Source organism: Vipera ursinii (genome assembly GCF_947247035.1).
Source record: "Vipera ursinii genome assembly, chromosome: 1".
Taxonomy (NCBI): Eukaryota; Metazoa; Chordata; class Lepidosauria; order Squamata; family Viperidae; genus Vipera; species Vipera ursinii.
In genome coordinates, this window is record NC_139512.1 from 203384302 (window position 1) to 203410322 (window position 26021).

Sequence of the window (26021 nt, forward strand, 5' to 3'; positions counted from 1 at the left end):
TACCGCATTGACATAGCCAGTTTGCAGCACAGAGAATTGAATCATTAAATGGATTTTCTCCCTCCTTACAGCTATGTAATTGGACCCATATCCTACTGTTTCAAAAGAGTCAGTCATGACATTGGGCCAAAATTAAAATTTCCATGGACACACTTCTCAGCAACACCTTCCTGTAACGGTTAAGGAAGCTGCAACATAGCTTAACAATGAGCTGTCTCTTTAACTCTTGTTCTCTTATTCAACTCCAGTCACACATAGCAAAGGTTCTCATCCAAGACATAGGCATGATGACGTAAAAGATAAAATTCTACACTAGACATTGAGGCACGGGTGACTTCAATCAGCCCAGAAATATGCCCCACCATCCATGTTTTATTACACATTTAAGCACACTGTATTACTACAGGCACTCCTCAACTCACGACCACAATTGAGCCCCAAATTTCTGTTGTTAAGTGAGGCATTTGTTAAGTTAGTTTTGCCCCATTTTACAACCTTTCTCGCCACAGTTGTTCAGTGAATCACTGCAGTTGATAAGTTAGCGACCTGGTTGTTAAGTGAATCTGGCTTGTCAGAAGGTCACAAAAGATGATCACATGGCCTTGAGACAGAGCAGCAGTCATAAATATTAAGCAGTTGCCAAGCGTCTGAACTTCGATCACATGATGATGGGGATGCTGCAAAGGTCGTAACTGTGAAAAACAGTCGTAAGTCACATGTTACAGTGCCATTGTAACTTTGAACGGTCTCTAAATGAACTGACTAACTTTACTTGTTTACCCACAGTTCCATTCTATCATCATGGAATTCAAAATTACTCTTCTCAGCCCAATCTATAGTACCGTATATCAAGTTAAAGACCTCCATGAAATAAACAAACAAAAAGAAATATACCAATAAAGTACCTTTCCACCCCCATCACTATGTAATCAATAAAACAATGGTGACACCCACAATCACAAAATATTTTTTATTTCTCCAACTTGAAGAATCCCTCTGCAGGAAATTGTCACAGACTTCCCTGTAGCATCAATAAGCTGAGAGATATGCTACTAGAATATGCTGATTACCATATTCCAACTCCAGACAACAACAAACAGTTGTCTACCTATTTATTATTAACTGCTTTTACTGTATCTTTTAATATAGTAGAATTAAATAGTGAAATCCCAATATCAAGGACAGAGAATTTAATATCTCATTGTAACATCAGGATAGCCTCAGTGAGTAATGCTAATTAGCATCTGCATTCTCTGGAGGAAAGTGAAATATGCTATCTAGGCAAGAGTCTTGCCACAAAAAGTGCAGATGGCCCATCTGGATAGAAAAGGGCATCACATCCAGCCTGCAGCGTTGTGCAATTTAAGGAAAGTTGCTATTTCTGTTTTCCCAAATTACAACTTGCCAATGAGGGAAATGATCTGATCCAGACAAGGCTGATTTATGTATGAACTATCCCTCCTCAGTAGTGCTAAAATGCTTTTTGTATGAATTTCTGATTACTGGAGTTGAACTAGAAGAGATGATTCTATACTTAGCTGGCCAGTTAAAATTTTGTTTCTGTGGCATCTGGCCTTTTTGCAGTAGTTAACCCGAAGACCACAGCTTTTCTTATCATTGCTCTTTAGGTCATTAAACTTTAAAAAAAAAACCCTGAGGATATCAGATGCCTCTAAGAAGAACTGCTACCCAGAGGAAGAACTACTGTATAACATGTTGACAGTGAAAGCATAAAACAAAATCGCTACAAATTTCTGGCCTATTCATCACCTAAGGCCAAATAAAATCTGGAAGATTTAGCTTACAATTTTGCTTACAGCAAGATTTAGCTTACAATAAACTAGTCAGCTGCTACTAAAGAGGTAGCCACCTATATTTGCCGATTGCCTCCCACGTTGCTTTTTGGATACAGTAAACAGTCTTAGGCAGAAACAACTTATTCAGCCACCCACATTATTTCTACAGTACTGAGCTTTAATAGGCAAATCATGTGAAAAGAAGCAGAAAAAGTACAGAGGAGCCAGATTAAAAGAAGGGATTGTTGCAATGAATACCTATTTTTGGTTCATCATCATCATCATCTTCTTCTTCTTCTTTTTGTTTAGAGCAGGCATGTCAAATTCACGACATCATGTGACGTCGCGCGATATATCGCAACTTTTCCCCCATTGTCAGCAATGGGATGGGCATGGTTTCGGCGTGACGCATCCGGCCCATGGGCCAGCCGTTTGACATGCCTGGTTTAGAGTTATTTGCTATTGATGGTTGTTATCTAATAGGAAGAGTGCATCACTGCTAGCAGGAAACAATTATTTTAAAAGCTACCACTAAGGTAAAGATGAGGCCTTCAATTTCCCAATAAACGTTGATGTGAAACTTCACCTATGCTATTAGTAGGAATGTATGGATATGCCACAGAAAACTTCAGTAAAACCATCATCATTCATTTTTGAGAGATGGTTGATTTTTTTTTGTCTTTACCCAACCCTGGCAGCATCATTTTTATACTACAAAAGACTTAAAGAGAATTTCCATGATTTTAAAAGGAAAAAAACAAAACCACCACAAAGCCTTAAAGGCAGAGGGACACACAACAGTTCAGTGAAGCCTCAAGAATCACCAAAAGATGGATGGAGATGGATGGATGGAAGGAAGGAAGGAAGGAGAGAAAGTCAAATAGCAAATGGAATGAAGTGTTTTAAAAGTGACTACAAAGCAACAAACTGTGAATAGATAGAGGCATCCCATATTTCTCCTACTTATAACATCTACCATCTTGCTTATGGGCATTTTCCCATAAAGCATTAAATCATAAGTTAGCTCTATATGTTTCTGACTCAAAAACAGATTGTAGATACAGCAAGAACTAATTAATGAAGTTAGGACTTTACCATCATATGTTACAAATTACTGGAAGAATAAAAAGTTAGCTCAAAAAGAGGAATTTTGACAAAGGTGACAGAATTTGAAATATATACAAACCAAGAAGAGTGTTTGTGCGTGTATAAATATATATGTGTGTGTTTTATCAAAAGAGAATTTTACATAAGATTAAAAAGCTGCAGAAACTTAAAGAGAAAAATAGAAAAAAGAAAAGCTACAAAAGAATTAAAGTGAAGGATAGGAAAAGAGAAAGAATGATAAATATACAAATTATATAGAAACATGATAAGGAAATGAAATAATACAAAGATTGTATGATAAAATGGTTACAAAATTTCAAAGAACTTATCACAGTACAACAGTAGGAAGAGCTATGCAAAAAAATCAATGAATTTTACTTTAAGTTATAGTTTAAGGCAAAATTAGTATGACATTTTTTATCAATGCTATATAATTTAGTCAATAATTCCTAAGATGGAATGTTGGAAATGACAAAATAAAGAAGAAATATTTTACCATATGTGGTGATTACGTAAAAGAAATGCAAAAGTGCATGAAGGAAATATATCAAAATCCTAAAAATAAAATATGAACCGAAATCACAAATATTCTAAGTATAACTCCAGAAAATGCAAATGAAAAACATCACAATTTGGCATACCATTTTTAGGAAGAATCAAACAATTTTTATTACAGTCACAGACCAATTTTAGGAAGAAAGTTATGAGACCAAAAATAATAGATTAAGGATTGAAATAGATACAGGAATAATGTTTAATGTATAAATATTTAAGTTATGGGCAGAAGCTGGAGAAATAAACAGAAAGGAAGAGGAGAATGTATTACTGAAAAGTTTTCTCATAATGTTTATGTTTTATCTATGCTTGTTTTATGTTATTCAACTGCTACTTATGCAATGTAATTTTTTTCTTGTATATACCGGTATATATTTTTTAAATTCCATTTATATCCCGCCCTTCTCCGAAGACTCAGGGCGGCTTACAAGCTTAGCAGTAGCCTTCATTCTTTGTATATGCCTGCTTATTAGGGCTTTCACACACACACCCCAAGCGGCATTATTACAAAGTCAGCTTAATTGCCCCCAACAATCTGGGTCCTCATTTTACCTACCTCGGAAGGATGGAAGGCTGAGTCAACCTTGAGCCTGGTGGGATGCGAACCTGCACTAATTGCAGGCAGCTGGTGTTACTTAAGGAGGCATTAGCCCACTGCTCCACCAAGGCTCTTTATTTAATTATTCTAACAATAAAAATATTTTTTAAAAAAAGGTCGGTCTACATGCTTGAAGAGAAACAATCATACATCAAGTGCTAAGCTTCTATAAATCTTTTCCTAGTCTCAGCTACCAACAGAAACATTTCCATCCAATAAATTTCTGGGTTGGCATTATGTAAAAACCGAGTTTTAGTTCTTGTTCTTTTACTAAATGAAAAAAAAAAAGTCCAGTTTTCTAAAAACAAAAGACAAAAGCAGCCTTCCCTATCCTCAGGTCCTCTTGTTGCTGCTACCAGAATTTCTTCTCACCACTGGCCATGATACAAGAATTTGATGGAGAAGAACATGTTGCAGAAGTACCCTTTGTCTATAAGATGCAGCATTTCAATGATTTTTTGCTGAAAAATTTTGTCAAAAATATCTGGAATCTGAAAAAGAGCACAGCATTTGTACATTTTGGATCATGCATTTCAACAGAAATGTTCTCAGTGAAATGCTTTCTCTGCTTTCCAGTTCCTGCATTTCTAGAAGAGGTAAATTATTGCTAATTTTCTGCCTAGTTTGTTCCTTGCTTATGATATGAATCAAGTACTGTAAGTTACCTTAACTAGTTCCTGACCATTCCTGTAAAGAAAACTAGAAATACAAGCATTTCAAAGCAGTTAAAATTTGGAGGCAGTGTAAATCAGGAAAGCAACACTGGACAGCAAAAGAAGAGACAAGCATACCAAGAAGACATTTAATGGGTTTAAATCCTAAGAATTTATTGTTAGTCATTACTGAACTGTTGATTGCTTAATTACACAATATTCATTTATAATTTATGCAACAGCTCTATTTGTTTCATGCAGATCTTGACAACTAGAGACCAAGACTTTGTAAGAACCAGCTGTTGGGCAGACTTTTCTTTCAAAAATGCTCTTATTTACAGGGCAGAGTTAATTCTCTACTCCCTATCCTTCCATTTTATCACAACACTTACAGCTGATATTTACAAATGCTTCTTTTTTAGCCACCTTATTCCATGGGAATAGGGAAGCTACTGTTTGTCGGATAGCTACATAACTCTCTACATGGGGCTGCCCTTGAGGACCACTCAGAGGTTTCAACTGGTGCAGAATGCGGCCGCGCGAGTTGTGATGGGGGTTTCCCCATACTCCCATGTAACACCTCTCCTCCGCGAGCTGCATTGGCTTCCAGTTGCCCTCCGGGTGAGATTTAAGGTGCTGGTGATGACCTATAAAGCCCTAAATGGCTTGGGTCCGGACTACCTACGGGAGCACCTGCTGCCGGCATCAATTTCCCTTCGTCCTGTGCGCTGCCACAGAAAGGGTCTCCTCAGGGTGCCATCGGTCAGGGATTGCCGGCTGGCGGCCCCCAGGGGGAGAGCATTCTCTCTGGGCGCGCCAGCCCTTTGGAATCAACTGCCTGTTGAGCTCCGGACGGCTCCCGACCTTCGCTCTTTCCGCCGTGACCTGAAGACTTGGTTGTTTGAACAGGCTTGCCTGGACTAAGGGTTTGAGTTTATTTTAACTATTTATTGTTAGGGCTAGTTAATTTAATTTTCTTTTTAACTTTTGTATGTCGCATTTTATTGCCCCCTGTACACCGCCCTGAGTCCTTTGGGAGAAGGGCGGTATAGAAATTTAATAAAATAATAAATAAATAAATAAACTGATGAGGTTATGAGCAGTATGGGGTGTCAAACTGCCGGCCCATGGGCCGGATGCATCACGCAAAAGCCATGCCCATCCCAGCTCCAGTAATGGGGAAAAAGTCGTGATACGTCACAACACATCACGTGACACAGCGAGTTTGACACCACTGCTTTAGGCCATGCCTAGGGCTGGGTGTTTTTGTTTGTTGGTTTGTTGGTTTGTTTTAGTAAAGGTGAGGGCACAAATATCTACCCCAATCAAGCCCTTTCAGCCACTATGATGTCATTCCCAAGAACACATGCAAGCATGCTTGCAAAAAAGAGAGAGGAATACTTCTAATCTTTCTAACTACAGAAAAAAATACAGAACACATAGAAACATATAAAACATATAACCACAGTGCATGCTTATGCTATCAAAATTAATTTGCCAAGAGCTCTGCCACTGAAAGAACAGTGCACACAAAGTTGGGATAAAAATCTAGTTAATAAATGTTCTTGTCTATGGTTTTCATATGTACAATTAACGAGAAGGATTAATGTACGATAAAAGATCTTACGGTTTTGAACAAGTAAGACTGAGTTTGAAACAAAATTATGTACTAATGATGAACATCATTGCTAAAATGTGTAAACTGTTGCTGAAATATTGGACAGGTGAAAGAATATATGACTAAATGAACTGAAATTTTGGTTACAATATATAAATGGACCAATGTGGTTGAAAAGCCTAAAATTTACACTATATTCCAGCCTTTTAAAAGAGAACTTTTATAAAATGATGTATTGTTGGTATTTTATCACCATGGAAATTATCTAGCATGTATAAACATGTTTTGAATCTTTGCTGGAGGTGGATAGGTAAAAAGCAAAAAACAAAAGGGAAAGAAAAGAAATGGATACAAATGCATATATTAATTCAGAAGATTTTATAGATTAAAGTGAAACTTTTCTTTTGGGAGGAACAGACAGGCAATTAGAAAAAAGTTACAGAACTTGTATAGAAAGACTGTTATATGCTCAAAAGCAAAAGGGTTTGAAACTTCCCACAGCAGAGGAATGATGATGATGGAAATTATCTGGAGATGAATAAACTGACTTCCTTGATCAGAGAAAAGGCAATGTCTACATTTATGGTTAACCAGAAATCCCTTATATACTTTTTGCATGAAATGGAGAAAAATCTATTTATGGCTTGTGGTTTTAATGATATGAAAAGAAACGAATAGAAAAAGGTGAGCCCTTTTTGTAATCATGGAGTAAGATATAATTTTGTAATAATGCTTATATTTGCTCCAGAGGAAATCAGAAGCTTCTTCTTTCTATTTCTTTTTTTTTCCTTTCTCGATGCACTTTTATTTTGTCTTTTTCCTTTCTTTCTTTCTTTATTCTTTCCGTTTTGCATTGTGTTAGCTTTTATGTTCTGTTTTGAACTTTTAAGAAAACTTATTTCAAAAAAAATAAAATAGCACTGTTTCCAATATACATCTCTTTGTTCTGCATCTTGTTTTAACAAAATAAATACTTTATGTTTTATCTTTTTTAAAAATACATCATTGGGCATCTAAAATGCCCTTTTTTCAAACATAATAAATGTCACTGTCAAAGCTAACTCTTTGGTGACATTTACTCAGCTATAGAAACACTCTAAAAAGCAGCCCCCAAAAGAAAGAGCTTCAATACTTTTCCACGGTTAGGAGGTTTGTCATTAAGGCCCTGCTTCACTAACAAGACTGCCATCAGGCAGAAGACAAACTTGGCTTCCTCCAGGATAGACTTTCCTTCTCGTAAATAAAGCACAGACAGCATTTAGGCTCAGAAAACTGACTTGCAGTTTATCACGCCTTTTCTATTAAACTCTTTCAAGAAAAGATTGCTTCCAGGCAGTAGGGCAAAGTGGGAAATATAAAAGTTATAAGCCTGAAATTCGTATTCAAGTAAAAAAAATATATATCTTCGCTCATTTTAAACTAGGAGGGAACAGTTATATATGCATGAGGAGCAATGGATGAGCAAATGAATGTATCAGGAAGGAAAGGAGGAATTATCCTACAGGTTGTTCGCGACCATTCGAAATTACACTAGTGCTGCAACCTGTACCCAAATTATGGTCCCTGCAGTTAAAAGGTAAAGGTAAAGGTTCCCCCGCACATGTGTGCTAGTCGTTTCCGACTCTAGGGGCCGGTGCTCATCTCCGTTTCAAAGCCGAAGAGCCAGCGCTTGTCCGAGGACGTCTCTGTGGTCATGTGGCCGGCATGACTAGACGCCAAAGGCGCACGGAGCGCTGTTACCTTCCCACCGTAGTGGTCTCTATTTTTCTACTTGCATTTTTACGTGCTTTCAAACTGCTAGGTTGGCAGAAGCTGGGACGAGTAACAGGCGCTCACTCTGTTACGCGGCACTCGGGATTCGACCCGCCAAACTGCCGACCTTCTGATCGACAAGCTCAGCGTCCTAACCCACTGAGCCACCGCGTCCCTGCAGTTACATGATCACAATTTGGGTGCTTACGACTGACCACAGAAATATTTCAACTTCCTTCACTTGTCTGTCTTTCCCCCTGCTGCACTGGGTCCCTTGACTCTACTTCCTGCTTCCTACAAGCCTTGGGTCTCCCCCCTGCCTTATCGCACCTTGCTCTATTTAATCTCTTCCAAAAAAACCCCCCACAAAAACATATTTCCAAAAGAGAATCAGCTGATGTGCTTACATGGCCTTCCTGTACAGAAACCACCTTGTGCCACCCTGGAAGCGTGCACCATTCTGGACTTTTGCTGCAGTTCTCACAATCTGGGAATTGTAGGCGCTTCTAAAATGGCGCCCACTTCCGGACTGTCATGAGGTGGCGTCTGTATAGGAAGGTTGCACGGCACATCAACTGATTCTCTTTTGGAAAGGCGGCTTCTGAAGATCACCTTTCTGAAAGAGGGCCTAGCTGATGAGATGTGCAACCTTATCGCAGGGGCTGCCTTGTGCCATTCTGGAGCTGGGGACCATTCGTAGAATCTCTCAGAAGGACACAATTTTCAAAAGGCCAGGTGTGAACTGGGGAGTGTTGCTGTGCAGACCTGTGTCAGGTATCCTAAGGCATCTGCCACCCTGAAGCAGCTCTTGGTTCACTTAATTACCACAACGGGGAGAGACGGGATTTTGGTTAAGTGAAGTGATCACTTAACCACAATGACTTACGACCATAATTCCAGAGTCAATTAGGTTTGTAAGTCGTACTTTTCAGGAAGTAACCGGGCTTGGACAGAAATATTTTCAAAGCTAACCAATTATGCAAACCAACCAACAAATTAAAATTTGTTGGTTGTTTGCATAATTGCAAACTAATTTAATTACTTATTTCTTTTCTTGGCCATCACTTCCCTATGAGAGCAACAATTTTTGTTGTTTGTCCAGAAATGGTTTCCTTTTCCCTGTCTTAGTAACCTATAGTATGATGTCTGTGGCTTATTCAACCTTTTTTCCATACAAAACCATCTTGAAAAGCAAGCTGCATCTGTGCCCTAACTGTACAGTATATCAATTCTTCTCTGAAAGTCACCGTATGTTTCATTCCCCCGCCCCAAAAGAAGTGCAAGCTGGACATTTTTATCCTTGGCATTTTCTCAACTCTAAAAGCACTTATTCCTTTCTCTGCTGTTTGGAAGAAGAAAAGCAATCTCAAAAGGTAATTGAGTAATGGCTCTGTGTTTTGGCACAAAATCCACTTATCACATAAAATGCCATTGGCTTTGCTATCTGTTAATTTCACTGCGACTAGTTTGAAAAAAGATTGTCAATGCTATTTTGAGCTGCTACTTCAGCTAGTCAAGCTCACCAAAATTATGAATATGATTTGTTCTGCGGCAGACAAATAACTTAAGGGGGAAAATACTTCTCAATAGGACACTATTAATTTATGGATATTAAGGTCTTTCACTATTCACCTTTCAAAACCTAAAATTTAGATTTAGAACCAAACACAGCAAAGAATCTATCCATCTACACTGTCCTACTTTGGCACTTTTATAAAGAATAGAATAGAATAGAATAGAATAGAATAGAATAGAATAGAATAGAATAGAATAGAATAGAACAGAACAGAACAGAACAGAACAGAATAGAACAGAATAGAACAGAACAGAACAGAACAGAACAGAATAGAATAGAATAGAACAGAACAGAACAGAACAGAACAGAATAGAACAGAACAGAACAGAACAGAATAGAACAGAACAGAACAGAACAGAACAGAACAGAACAGAATAGAATAGAATAGAATAGAATAGAATAGAATAGAATAGAATAGAATAACATCTAGGGAGGGACCTTGGAGATCTTTTAGTCCAACCCCCTCTTAGGCAGGAAACCCTATACCATTTCAGACAAATGGTTGTCCAATCTCTTCATAAAAATTTCCAATGTTGGAGAATTCATAACTTCTGGAGGCAAGTTATTCCACTGATTAATTGTTCTAAGTGTCAGGAAATTTCTCCTTAGTTCTAGGTTGCTTCTTTCCTTGATTAGTTTCCATCTGTTGCTTCTTGTCCTGCCTTCAGGTGCTTTGGAGAATAGCCTGACTCCTTCTTCTTTGTGCCAACTCCTGAGATATTGGAACACAGCTATCATGTGACCCCTAGTCCTTCTCTTCATTAAACTAGACTGTACCTGTGCATTTGGTTTTTCTTTCCTAAATGTAGAACCTTACTTTTTCACCACTGAATTTCATTTTGTTAGATAGTGCCCAGTATTCAAGTCTGTCAAGATCCTTCTGTATCTTGAGCCTGTCTTCTGGAGCTTTGACTATTCCTGCCAGCTTGGTGTCACCTACAAATTTGATGAGTTCCCCATCTATCCCCTCATCCAAATCATTGATGAAGAAGTTGAAGAGTACTGTGCTTAAAACAGACCTCGGGGTACCCTACTGCATACTTCCCTCCATGTAGATGCAGTTCCATTGAGGACCACGTTGAGTGTGGTTGGTCAGCTAGTTACAAATCCATATGGTGGTGATGCTGTCCAACCCACATTTTTTCTATCTTATCTAGTAGTAGGTGGTCTACTTTACCAAGTGCCTTACTGAAGTCCAAGTAAATTATATCCACAGCATTCCTCTCATCCACTGATTTTGTCACCTGGTCAAAGAATGCAATAAGATTTGTCTGGCATGATCTGGCTTTTGGTAATGACTTTGTTTGCCTTTAGGTGTTCACTGATTCGTTGCTTGATTATCTTTTCCAGAATCTTCCCAGGTATTGAGGCCAGGCTGATAGGTCTGTAGCTTCCTGGATCACTTTTTTTTTGAATGAAAACTACATCAGTTCTTTTCCAGTCCTCTAGTAGTTCCCTGATGCTCCAGGATCTTGAAATATATAGTTCAGTGGTTCTGAGATCACGTCTGCCAGTTCCTTCAGAACCTTGGGGTGTAATCCATATGAGCCTGGTGATTTGGACTCATCTAGGCTGGACAGGTGCTCACTTACCATTTTCTTGCCTATTTTAACTTCTGTTTTGAATCTGTTTTTTACGGTACTGTTTTTTTATAGGTTGGACTGGTTTTTTCCCTTTGTGTAAAGACGGATGCAAAAAATGAGTTTAGTTCTGCTTTCTTCCTGATGCCTGTCACTTTCTTGACACTTTCTCCCACTAATGGACCAATTGTTTCCTTGACTTTATTCTTGAGAGTTGTAAGACTACAAGATCCCTTTCCAATTAATTTAAACACATATTTTAAGATTTAAACCTATCTGAATGGCATCACCAAATGCTCAAATGACAGTGTTTCCTTAAAACTGTATTTCTGAATCTTTCATAATAAAGAATTATGAATGGACTGAAAAAGAAAAAGAAATATTGAGCTTCTGACACCTAAGGCTATACAGCAAATATTAATAATTCAAACAGAATGAAAAAAATCTACTGTGGAAACTGGCTGTTTGGGGCATTTACTTGTAGTATTTTTTTTTATTCTTTTTTGGAGCACAAGTGAAAGAGACTCTTTTAAAAAAATTAGAGACATCACAGAAAGGGGTGTTCTTCCAAAATTTTGTTTTTCTTTGTGTGAGTGATTATTTCATTCTGTACTGGTAATTCTAAATGGCAAAAAAAAAATGAAATAATTCTCTGAGGAAATTGTTAAGCAAGGGAATTCTGACAAAATCAATAATCAACATTCCAAAATTCTACACTATATTTCAGCAATTTATGGAAAACCCAGTGCTAAACAGAAATGACACAGTCTACCTCCTGGTTTTATAACTGAAGACACTTAGTGGTACAATGCTTTTTAGAAGAAATAGCCAATGGAATATCTACTGAGTAATGCTGCTCTCTTCTTTAGGCATCCCAGAATACCTACTGTCAACGCTGCTAACATTGAATGCTTTTGCATTGACAACAGATGGAAATATAGCCATCTTTTTCCCTTTCGCTTTTAGAATTAGATGATGCTGGGAGACGGGATATGAATGAGAGCCCAGCTAGACGTGACAACACTAAACCTAGCGTGAGAATCAAGGTTATTGAACCCAGAGTTGATAAAGAATTGGCGGGCTGGAGAGCTGGAGAGGAAGCCTGCGCTTCAAGCTAACTGGGGAATGTGATTTATGACTGTTAATTGGAGGAGGGAATTGTGCTTTGATACTATGTGCCCAGGGGAGGGGAATTCAGTTTTTGGCTTCGATTATGTAGTGCTGATATTATGATACTGAATAAAAGATCCTTTAAGGTAAACAATGCCTCGAAGTTCTTTTGAAGGGTTTCATCTGTTGGAACCATGACACCTACTAGATCAACTCTAAAGGGTCCACACATGGGAGATAAGGAGTCATTCTGCTGACCAGCAAGTATCAATGGGTAGGGAACTTTGGATTGCCAAAGCAGCCATTACAGATCGTTCTCAATTTGTGACCGTTCACTTAACAACCATTCAAAGTTACAACAAGCCTCCCTTGAGCTACTAAGACACGTTTCCAGAGTTATCACAGCTACACACATGATTGCATTTTAGAAACTGAGCTTTTTTTTAAAAAAAAAAAGCCATTTGCAGTATTCTGCAGTCATGTAAGTGCAATTTGCAATATTTTTTTTTTGCTGGCTTCTAGTATTTACTTCCAATTTCTGAGAAAAAAAAAGGCTATTGGGGAAAACTGTTTCCTTTGCGACTGCCACATTTGCTTAACAACTGCACTGTTTGCTTAATGACTGTCATAAAAATGGTCTTAACTTTGAATCTGGTCACTTGATACCTCAACCTATGACCACAATAACTTATGACAGTAATTCCGGGCTCAATTTACAATCATAGGTTGAGGACTACCTGTATATTGTAATCTTTATTAAGTCAGGATGTTGAAATAAACATATTTATTCTAATAAATCATATAGTCCAAATTTAAATTTAAATTAGAGAAAATTTAATCTTTATCATAGCAGTTCCCATTTGTTCAAACAAATCCCTTTTTTTTTTGTCAGTCTAAGGGTTTGTAACCTCCATATGGCTACTCATGGCAAACCACTTCCCAAAAACTTGCCAAGAAAACTGCAGGGATATCTAACTTTGTTTCCACTTGGAAACTGCTTCTGAATTTCGTACTTGGGAGAAGGAAAAAAATGAGATATTGACTTTGCATTTTGCTGATTAGATAAGTTTGTTGTTATAGAAATATTAAATATATAAAAGTAAAAAGTTGAGGCTGTAATGTTATTATTACATATTATTCTACTGCATTAAAAAGAGTCGGAAATCAATATTTTTCTTTCTTTTCTTCTTCCTTTTTCCCTTCCTTGTTTTCCCATTTTCATTTTCATTTGTATTTTATATTTTGATAAATTTAATAAAATATTAAAAAAGGAAGGAAACTGCAGGGATAGTTCAGCCAGTCACTGGGAATCAAGTCTAAATCAAAGTATGCTCCTTTCAAAAAACCTCTTGTACCATTTACTGGTAGACTTAGAAAGCCTTTTACTAAAAGGGCACTCTACTTAAGAATTCTCATTTACCTTGCTTATCTTATTGATGTATTTGTGGCTGTATTCTACTTGTAGGGACAAATTGCTGAGAATTCTTGACATCCTTTGAACAGGCAAATATTCACGAAAAATAATTTTGTTTCTTGAAATTGCATGTCCTATAAAATCCTAGTAAATACAACCTACAAATGACTTATTCAGTCACACTAAGACTTTGGATAAGGATTCTCGCGTGTCTTTTGGCTCTTTCCAGATCTGATCAGAAAGATCTGCGCAGATATGCTAACCTGATACATCTGGACTCATGAAATAGACTAAAGACACCACAAGAATTTGCTTTATGAAGGAAGGCACCTCCCATAGTTAATATATTAGCAAATAATTGGAAAAGAGAAAAGCAGTCATAAGAATAGTCTCTGCGAAGGATGACAGAATTTGAAATACCTATTCAGAATCAAGATAATTTATTAGGATGTGTTTACAAATTACTCAAATATGGCATGGACACAGAACAAATAAAAATTCTACGATAAAATGGATGCAAAATGTCCGACTAGTAACAGTGGAAGAATGGGAAGAACCATAAGGGGGAAAAAATCAACAAAATTTTTCATCAAGCTACAATTTGAAGGAAAAATAGTATAAAATGTTCTACAGATGGTTTATAGCTCTGTCAACAATTGCCAGGATGGACAAATCATAAAACAATAAACATTGGAAATGCCACAACAAAGAATTTTACCAAAGTTATGGAAAAAAGACTCAAAATACTGGAAAGAAATACGCCAAAACATCCAGAAAATCTGAAAATAGCACTTGAATTAAAGCTACACACATTTTCTGAAATTTGATCCCAGAGAATAATGAAATAAAAAACATCACCATTTTTATTAAGATAGATGCTAGCAGAGGCAAGAATCAATCCAGCACATTGCTAGAAAAGAGAAACCTTGCATTCAATAGGGTGGCTAAAATTGGAGACAATATTTGCCAATGGGAAAAATGGACTGTATACAATAGAAGTCTAACCAAATTCAAGCAGGAAAAGTTCCCTTAGATACAGCACATAACACAGCAAAGCAAGCTTAGAGACTTAGAATATGTTTTTTTTTTGAAGAAAAAGATAAATTGTTTAAAAATATAATCAAAATGATGCAAATAGAAATACACAGCCATTACATAGGTTCAATATATAGTATAGCAATTAACAACAGGGGAAAAAGAAAAAAGACAGGGGCCATTATAAAGCTTTTTTCTGTAACGTTTGTATTACATAAGTGTAGCTTTGGATCACTTTCCTCAACAAATAAATAAACACATATGTTTTGACTCATTTGTTTAATGAGGTTTTCTTTACTTTTAGGACTTATGTAGAGAACAGATTACATTTTAGATCATTATTTATGCAGCGATGCTGAACATTCAAAAGAGCTCTCAAATTATCAAGCGCTGTTGTATTTGGCCAAAAATGAACAACTAATGCCTACCTTTTCTGTTTATTTATTTTATTTTTTATTTTAATTCCATTTATATCCCGCCCTTCTCCAAAGACTCAGGGCGGCTTTACAAACTTAGCAGTAGCCTTCATTCTATGTATATGCCTGCTTATTAGGGCTTTCACACACCCCAAGCGGCATTATTACAAAGTCAGCTTATTGCCCCCAACAATCTGGGTCCTCATTTTACCTACCTCGGAAGGATGGAAGGCTGAGTCAACCTTGAGCCTGGTGGGATGCGAACCTGCACTAATTGCAGGCAGCTGGTGTTACTTACGGAGGCATTAGCCCACTGCTCCACCAAGGCTCTGTTCCCTTATACATAGATATTTCTCCAGCCTATTATCCCTGAAAAGATAAATTTGACACCAGACTACAAGCAGACTCTCAAACCAATCAGCCTGTCATATTTACTTGATTGCCCAGAGGGGGCATTAATTTTTATCTCACTATATAAAGCATCTGTGTTTTGGCAAGCACCACCTTTAATCCTGATTGCTAAAGGGACTAAATCCAATTTATCAGGCAAGGTCATCCTCCGTAGGTACAACCTGCAGGGCAACTGTATTTGGTAACAAGCCAAGGGATTGGTAACTCTGAGCTACTTTTACATTGCTCTCATCTCCAAGTAGATTTTAGCAATTTTCCAGCAAGCAATTTTCTGGGAGGAAAAATTATATTGGTCTGGCTAGATGTATGCAGAACGTGAGTGAATAAGCATCCACCACCAATACCAGTATCAAGGGTCAGGCCCTGTGATATCTATTCTGAAATGGCCACTGATTGCCTAAAGCTCTGAGAGCCCTTTTTAATTTCTCTTTGAGCAACACAGCTGGCAAATTTGCTCCTTAACTACTATCAGGGCTTTTTTTCCTCATAGAAGGCTCAGAATGGAGTTCCGGCACCTTTTTTGGATGGAACCTTGTAGGTTAGGCAAGGCAGGTTGTATGACATGTGTGAGTTCCGGCACCTTTTTCTTTTACAAAAAAAGCACTGACTACTATAGCTAGAAAACAAGTTTCTCTGAAAAACAACCAGGATTCTCAGGACATTCCAAACTGAAACTAAAGCTAAGTTTACACAAGGCAGAGTTAATCATATACCAAATGCACAGCGCTGAAGATAACTTCTTTAGGTGATTAATGCATCCAGTCATCAACTTTAATCCAGCATCAAATGAAACTATAAATGATTGCTGCCTGCATCTGGCACTGAATTCAGAAAAATCTAAGTGTTACTTTGAACAAACATCTAGCTAAAAATCCAAACATTTAGAGATCATAATTTGAAGATGACCCTCAGTGAAGAAAATAAGAACATAAGTGGTCAACCAGATCCAAAACAGAGATTTACTAGCATACAAAAGTAACTCATAACAGTCAGATACATCATATGTGATAATTACATTTTTTTAATTTAGAATCCAGTGTAACTTCCACCTTTATAGGAATGGAAATTGGAAAGGAGAAACAATCTGAAAGTCAACATAAACAGTTATACATATAGAGCTAAATAAAAATTATACTAGCTTTTTTTTAATCCAGACCACCCACTAGTGTAAATGTTAACTTTTGCTTGATCAAAAATAAACAACTTGATTAGGTTACTAAACAAGATTCAAACTGATAAAAGCTGTATCTCCCACCCCAAAGTGATTTGCTTCTAGCCCTTTATGTAGGGTTAGTGAGAAAAAGAGGCACAAAAAATGAAGCATTGATTAAGCAAATCTCAAATCTCACAGACAGCAGTAGCTGGAATTCTTTCATAATAGCTTCATTGTTTTGTTACAATAAATCTACTAATCAGACCCCTTCTATTGCGGGAAATATTCTTGTAATGTTTTGTCTTGTTAGTTGAGACAATCCTGATAATTACCTCCTTTCCCCACTCAAGGAAAATAGACACATCAAGCTAAAGTGCAATGTGTTTGATTTTTCACTTAGCATGTATGAAAATATCCATCATAGTTTACCATCAAGTGTGATGTACTAACTAGACCATCATAATATATGGTATATTTAACCAGTATCTTAGAGATACTACATCTTATAGATTCTGACATCTAACTGTTAAACATTTCTTCTTAGATCAGAGATAGGGTAGCGTTGAAAAGTGAACAAATTACTGTAGTCCCCAAGATATTGCTCCCTTGGGCTACTACACTAGCAATGCAAAAGCAGGTGAATTGAGTTTGCTTATGAATCTAATTTATAAAATATACTCCAAAGTGAAACCACAGTCTTTAGCCAATAATTTGAAGAGGCATATTTGACTCTTATTAGCCCCAGATGTACATTTCTTAACATGAAAGTTTACAATTTCTAAGGACACAGTCCAATATACTTTAACTGAAGTCCTTCTACTTTAAAGTAACCATATGGTGTATTGCATTCACAGTCTGTATATATGGTAGGTTCCAAGACACAGTAACATAATCTAAATAGATCTGTCAATGTCTATCAACATAAAATTCTCCAGTGCTTGGGGCCAACATGGCCACTTAATCAATTGCTTCAAGCTAGCATATTTCATTCTCTTTATTTGTTAAATATTAATGATATATGGTAGAATAGAAAATGTTAATATGTTTGCCAAGGAAATAGCTGCTAAATAAACTTTGTTCAATGTGCACGATTCTTTATTCTTCAAAATTAACTGTAACGCTTTCCAAATCAATACAACTAAGTGATCTGAAACAATCCTGTAGGTATTTCCATATCCAGCTAGCAACTTTTTATTTACTTAAATATGTACATTAAGTGCCAAAACAAGCAATTGTTCCTTCTTGTGCTGGCATTATTTTCCAGTTACTCTATCAGTGTTGGGAGGCCAAGTTAATTTTTAAACAAGCCACAGTCTTTATGTAGGTATATGTCAAGTATTACCCATAACTAAAATTATGATGTGCTAGTCAGCTGCAGAAACCAGTGGTAGTAGATGCCTGGTGGGCAGGCGGCACTGGTGATACAGCTAATGATTACTCATGCCTGGCTGATTTATTGAAGCAATAAAATTAAATGATACAGCACCAGGCCCATATTCATCCACTATCACAGCTAACACCTGCTTCTGTGGAACAATGCCAGCTCACTACTATCATTGTGTGGCAAAAGCAACATCTGTTGCAGACCACTTTGTCCCACAATTAATTCATCCATAGATGGAAGCGACACCCATCCTAGGAAGCTAATTACTACCTAAGAACCGGAGCCTGGGGATCTTGTCTTCTAAACTCAAATCTCACCCGACAGGCTTGGAGAAATCACTTCCACAGGATAGAAGCAGCAACTGAAAAAACAGCAGGGAAGAGCAGTGTTTGCTTTGAACGATGGCCATGCATATTATTTAATTTAATTTAATTTAATAATATTTCTATACCGCCCTTCTCCTGAAGGACTCAGGGCGGTGAACAGGGCAAGAATAAAAATACAAAATTACAAAAGTTAAAACAAGATTAAATAAATGCCCATATAAAATACATCTTAAAAACCCAGTAAAAACAATACAACCCCCCCCAATCCCCTCATCAGGCCAGGCCAGCTTGTTCAAAAAAGTATGTTTTTAGCTCGCGGCGAAAGGAGCGAAGGTCGGGCGCCGTCCGGAGCTCAACCGGTAGCTGATTCCATAGCTCCGGGGCGCCCACAGAGAAGGATCTCCCCCTGGGGGCCACCAGTCGGCATTCTTTGACCGGTGGCACCCTGAGGAGGCCCTCTCTGTGGGAACGCACAGGGCGGAGGGAAGTCGATGCCGGCAGCAGGTGATTATGATTATATTATATAATCATAATATATTATATATTATATTATGATTATATTATGATTATATATTATGATTATATACCTCCACTTACATTTTGTATAAGAAATCTGCAGATGTGTAGGTATCCCCTCTGGCAAGTATTTTAATCTTAACAGCATTGATAGAACCATTTTATGGCTAATACAAATTATTCACGTCGGAAACTGAAGACGTAGAAGCCAAAGAAATAACTAGTAGCTACCAAGCGCTACCAATATTGTGATATTGCTATTCTGTGCTGACTTGAGCACATTCTAATCTAAGGCTTCCCATTTTTTTTTTCAAATTGAGATTTATTTATAGAAATACACACTTTTTTAAAAAAAACACGGGTGTAATATGTGCGTTCTGTACCAGCCCTGGACAACCTCTTTACAAACGGCAAGAGGCTGGAATAAAGCCTGCCAAATTTATTAACATAAAACAGACACCAACCATGAAACAGGAGCTATGAAACAGGAACTATCCAAGCGGTTGCCTTCAGCAAACCAGCCCTCCCACACATTCCCCTTAAATACAGCTCAGGGCGTGGCCTCTCTCTGCCTCCTTCTGAGGTGCCCCATTGCCTTCCTCTGTTTACTCCTGATTGACTGCCTCCTGCGTCGGGCGTCCTTGAACAGGGCCAGCTGTGGGTCATCTTCATCCACGCTGTCAGGCTCACACAGCTGGGTCTCCACCAGGTGGGAGGGGCCTGGCTGAGGGCTCTGTGGAGCCTCAAAGCCATCATCAGCAAGCACTTCAACACCCCCCTCCTCCTCCTCTGAGTCGTCCGACCCAACTGCCGAACCCACAGGCTGACCCTGAATCACAACAATGTGTATATATTCAGCAAAAAGAGTCTGGGCTCAACAAAAATACCCAATGTTGTGGTATAAATTAGTTACATGAGTTATAAATGGATAAATCTGTTCTGAACCAGCCCTCTTCTGGCCTTGTAGTAAGGCAAACCCCTATTCAGAAAGAAGAGACTGGAGAGCGTCCAAGGCTAAAAGGCGTCTGCCAAGATTTATTACTCAATTAACAAAAACACTAGAGCTTGTCTCCTCAAGCAGAAGAGTTGCTTTCAGCAACCAGCCCCTCCCCAAACACTCCTTTTATTGAGAGCTCAGGGCGTGGTCTCCCTGTGCCTCCTCCCGAGGAGTCCCACAGCCTTTCTTTGTTTGTTCCTGCTCGACTGCCTCCTGCGTCGGGCGTCCTTGAACAGGGCCAGCTGTGGGTCATCATCCTCCGCACTATCGGGCTCACGCAGCTGAGAAGAGGTCCCCGGCTGAGGGCTCTGCAAAGCCTCCAAACCATCATCAGCCGGTTCGTCTCCCTCCTCCCCCTCATCTGAGTCATCCGATACATCGGAGCCGGCTGTCGGACCCACAGGCTGGCCTTGAGTCACAACAAAATCCAACAGTATTGCCTCCTGGAGTTGTGAGTGCTGGAGGTTTTCAAAAATAGACCGGACAACCATTTGACTGGGATGATATAAAGCAAGGGTAGGCAACCTTGGCTCTTTTATGACTCGTGGACTTCAACTTCCAGAATTCCTGAGCCAGCATAGCTAAAGTCTCCTGCCTTGAGCAGGGGTTAGACTAGAAACCCCACAAGGTCCCTTCCAGCCCTATGATTCTATGTTCTATGTATGCAAGATGACTTCCAGAAACATCACTTTCTCTTCTGGTCCTCATCCCTTGCAATTACTCAAACCCATTTCAGAAGGTTGGAGAACCAGACCAACAATTAGAAATAACAACATATCTAGGTTTTACTGACAGAAGTCATTCTACATAAAGGAATACTTGTTTTAACTGAAACTGGGACCAGTTTAGATGAAACTCAAATGCTCACCAAACAGGACTGCATTTTAGGAATTACAATAAAACTAAGTCTTTTTTTTCTGAGGCTTTGCTATTTTTCAAATTAGAAATTAGGTTTTGAACATCTGTATGAGACCATTCAGAAGGAGGTCGTTTGATGACAAAATGTAAGGATCCTCACTTACAAAATGTCCCTCCCGAGAATCAACAGAAATGCGTTGTTATGAACTGAACTGTATCTTGCTGAAGACCGGAAGGTGAAATGTGAACAGGCAGTCATCTTTGCTTGTTACAGTCTATTGGAGTTTAGCCAAGTTCTTTCATGCGTGACTTTTGTTTCTTCTTCTGTATAAGCCTCTTGTAACTCCTTCTTAGAGTACAAAAGGTTCCCAGGAAGAAGGATCATTATATATGTGGGCATTCCTATAAGTGTATACAATCAGTGCCATTATACTGGCAAATTCTCTGTAAAACCAGGGTTTACCCACTGGTTTGAATCAAGGGAAGATGGTTGATAGAGCTTTAGATGTTCTTAAGCAGAAGTCATAATTTGATGAAATAAAGTAATTACTGCACAAATGTTACTAGCCACGTTTCAGATGATTGGCTGCTATGGCTTCAAAGAATTGTGCCACAGCAGTTAGGAATACTAGGGATATATTGATGGGGCGGCGGGAACTACTGGTGACTAGTGAATTGAAGTGATAAAGCCTGGATCCTTTCCACTAATATAATAGTTCACCTACCGGGGTAAGTGAACACTCACTAGATGGAAAGTCATGTAGAAATACTTACCGTGAAGGGCAAAGTCATTAGATACCAACATAAACTATAAGTTGAGGTTCCTCCGGGATTCCAAAGGTTCCAGGTCACTGGGCATAGATACATTAAGGATCTTCATGTTGGATGCTAGTCAATTGCTATCCTGCATCTAGTATCAATGACACACACAGAATTGCTATGGAAATTAGCACTTTACTCAAGGTTGAGGAGATGACGGAAGACACAGAATGCAAAGCAACACACGGGTTTCTGAAAGAAGTTTGTCTGAGTGGTATTATTTTTAGTAAAAGTGCATAGGAGAATAGTCAAAATCCAATCCAGAGTTCCAAGAGTGAGGTAAGGGTTATCAGCCAGTCCAGAGGTCAGAATTTCACAAGTAGAGTCCTACACAAACATTACACAAGAGCTGGAGATTAGATTAGAAGAATTATGGGTCAGGGCTTGACAGGCCCAAAATCAAGAACAACACATGGTAATTCTTCTAAGCTGAGTTCTTTATTGTTTCACACCTATAAACAAAATCTTGCCAGACTGAGAACTTTACCACCTGCATGTACAATATTCTATGAGCTACTGAGGAGGGCCTGTCTTTACCCTCTTGTCTGTCACACATGATCTCAGGGCTGAGCTGCCTCTTACAACTCTGAAATTCCTTCCCAAGGATCCATCTCCTCAGCACATTCTACCACAGGGCTGCCTCTTAAATAAGGCTGCAGAGAGCTATCTATAATCAAGGGATTTATTCCTTTGCTTGATTGTGAGTCTCATAGAATGACTTCCCTTTTCTTTTTGTTCTGACATCTTCTTTTTCAGCTGTTCAGATGATGCCTGGGTTTAATCAACCTCATGCGATTCCTGGCTTTGTGTCTCCTGAAACTGACATTCCACAAGTTCTACTGGAGTATTGTCTTCAGAGTCATCATCGGAGTCCTGTCTCATGACACTTTCCACAACCTCCATCTCTCTATATATATTAAACCCAGTATTTGTAGATTTTTTTGTTAAGGCTAACTGGTTAGAGAGGAGTATGGGATATTATATTGCTGAAAAAAACAACCTTGTCATTTAATCTCTTCCTTGCATTAAAGGAGAGTGATTGGACCAATTTTAGAAGAAGACCAACAGATGCTTGGTTGCAAAAAATAAGATTAAATGTATGTATACAATGTAGTAGAGCAGACATGTCAAACACAAGGCCCGGGGGCCGGATCCGGCCCACAAAGTGGTTTCATGTGGCCCGCAAAGCCATCCTGGAAACAGTGAGGGAACGGCCCCCACTGCCTTGGCCCTGGCCCAGAGACCCTCCTTCTGCCAGAGACCCTCAGATCTGTCCCACTCCTGCCCAGGCCCCCATAGGCACCCTTGATGCGAACGATGTAGAGCTGGCCACGCCCACCCAGTAGGCCATACACACTCTAGCCACGCCCACCCAGTAGGCCACGCCCACCCTGTCCATACCCACCCGGCCCCCTGAGGGCAACCACAATGCTGATGCGGCCCTCAATGAAATTGAGTTTGACACACCTGTAGTAGAGTGTAAGATTATCATTGAGTGGCCTTTGTTTTTTCTCTACTGAATTACTTACTGGTTAGATGTTAAGTTTGAAGATTTCAGAGGTATGTAGTGTCCACCGTAAAGAATGTTAAAATAGTGACCTGAATTTTCCTTTGACATTTAATGAAATGCCTTTTTTTGCAAACATGTTGATTACTTATTCAGTGATGCTTTCAGCTGTTTTTCAACTACTTCCTACATTCCAGTACCAAGAATTTTTAAGCTAGAACACTTTATTAGTTTACACAGGGACTAATGAGATTTGCAATGGCTTTAGGAACAAAAGGTTCCCCCAATAATCACCTTATGTAATAAAAATGCTTACCTTAAAGTGTTAGATATTGTTCAATTGTTCAGTTGCTTTCCAATGCTACACCTTGTACTTTGTTTTGTTACACAAAAAGACCCACCTGCTGAATGCCTCATTTTATGATAATTTTTCTCCTTTATATTCTTAATAATGGCACACAATCTATTATGCAGAATTCAGCTTTTCTTCACATGGAAATGTAGGGCATTTCTTGTATTTTACTTTGGATGCAATAAATTACAAGGTTCATTGCTTTTCATATTAAAGCTGTTCCTTAAATGCATTGAGTTGAACAAAAAAAAAATAGCTCAACGACTCATGTTTCAACTGAATTCATTGTTAATATAAATGAAAGCTTGAAGTAGAGTCAGCCTCCACACTTATCGTAATCTTGTTCTTCACTTCAACGCTACAATGGAAAACCTATCAACTTGTCCAAGTGCAATTTTCTTGTAAGTGTTCCCTTCCTTCTCTAAAAGCCCACTGCAGTCATCCAACTTATTTAACACACCATGGAGCCAAGCTATCGTGTATTCTATTCTTTTGCTCTAATATTTGACTGCACAATCACAAGTATTCAAGGCCTTTTCTTTTATAACTACCTTGATTCTGTTGAGGGAGTTCCCATTCCCACTTTCTGCCATAATTCCACCACGTTAATTTTGTTAACAAGAGCTATCTATTGATCTACAAAGTAATGTGCTGAAATGCACCCAATCCTGAATCACTTGAGGCAGCACATTCATTTTCCCTAGTGAAAAGACAATGCAAAACGTATGCTAACACACACCATTTACCCCAAAATTTTCAAATTGCTGTAGAACATATTTGGAGGAAACTGCAGATCATGGCAATCATCCCATTTGGCAATGAGTGTCGGTTCCGTTTCTAAGTAACCAAGTTCTACTTTGATGTCATTTGCCTTTATTTCATCCTATTACAACAGGGATCCAGTAGCTAAATACCTCATTCACTTCTCAGATTCTTTCTTCTGATTTATTTAGGCTTTAATCTTTAGGACTGGTGATAAAGAAACATAACTTTCTTTGCATATTTTGTATGACTAGAAACGGTATGCCATTTTATTAGTTTTTGTACGATGAACAATGTTTTATTTGGACTTCTGTTAATGCTGTGTGGATATCCAAGAAAACAAAATAAAACAAAAGCATCATCAAATAAACCAACCCAGAGTTTTCACTTAAGGCACAAACAAACAGGCTCAAAGTATTATACCTAAAATGAATTTTGCAAAGACTTAGCTCTCTGGAGAAGTCAATACTGCTGGGAAAAGTGAAAGGAAAGAGAAAAAAAAACATAAACAACCAGAGGCAAGGTGAATAGACTCAGTTACAGTGTTGATGGGTGCACTATTGAAGATCTGAAGGACCAAGTTGAGAATAGATCCTCCTGGAGAAAAAAAATCTACGTGGTCATTCAGAGCCAACATTTGATGGCATTATCAATAGTAATTATTGCAGTAATTCCTCTTCACAGTAATACAGGTAGTCCGCGATTTACAACAGTCCATTTAGTGGTCTTTCGAAATTACTACGGCACTGAAAAAAGTGACTTATGACCATTTTTCACTTTTATGACCATTGCAGCATCCCCCTGGCCACGTGCTTTACATTCAGATGCTCGGCAATTGGTTTACATTTATGACGACTGCATTGTCCCGGGGGTCACGTGATCAACTTTTGTGATCTTCTGACAAGCAAAGTCAACAGGGAAGCCCGATTCACTTAACCACCGTGTCACTAACTGAACAACTGCAGCGATGCACTTAACAAACGTGGCAAGAAAAGTCGCAAAATGGGGCAAAACCCACTTCGCCAATTTCTCATTTAGCGACAGAAAAGTTGGGCTCAATGGTGGTCATAAGCTGAGGACTACCTGTAATTAATGCCCTAGGTTATCTAGAAAATACACAAAAAGTTGGAAGGCAGAGATCAGGGCACGAGGTCAACAAATATAAAATAAGATCATTAACTGCCTATTGACCTTTATAGCCCTAAATGGATTAATCTGAAACGAAGAGAAGAGTGAGGGGGTGACATGATAGCAGTGATCCAATATCTCAGGGGCTGCCACAAAGAAGAGGGAGTCAAGCTATTCTCCAAAGCACCTGAAAGCAGGACAAGAAGCAACAGATGGAAACTAGTCAAGGAGAGAAGCAACCTAGAACTAAGGAGAAACTTCCTGACAGTTAGAACAATTAACCAGTGGAACAACCTGCCTCCAGAGGTGGTGAATGCTCCAACACTGGAAGTTTTTAAGAAGAGACTGGACAGCCATTTGTCTGAAATGGTATAAGGTTTCCTGCCTGAGCAAGGGGTTGGACTAGATGACCTCCAAGGTCCCTTCCAACTTCTTCCTCTTCTTCTTCTTCTTCTTCTTCTTCTTCTTCTTCTTCTTCTTCTTCTTCTTCTTCTTCTTCTTCTTCTTCTTCTTCTTCTTCTTCTTCTTCTTCTTCTTCCTCTTCTTCTTCTTCTTCTTCTTCTTCTTCATCATCATTATTATTATTATTAAATGTGGG

The 26021-nt window shown here is 38.5% G+C and overlaps 1 protein-coding gene across 3 annotated transcripts in view; it reads right to left on the reverse strand.

Annotated features, from left to right (window-relative positions):
• PLCB1 (phospholipase C beta 1) overlaps nt 1-26021 on the reverse strand; it is a 471912-nt gene that overhangs the window by 402646 nt on the left and 43245 nt on the right. The window lies entirely within an intron of this gene.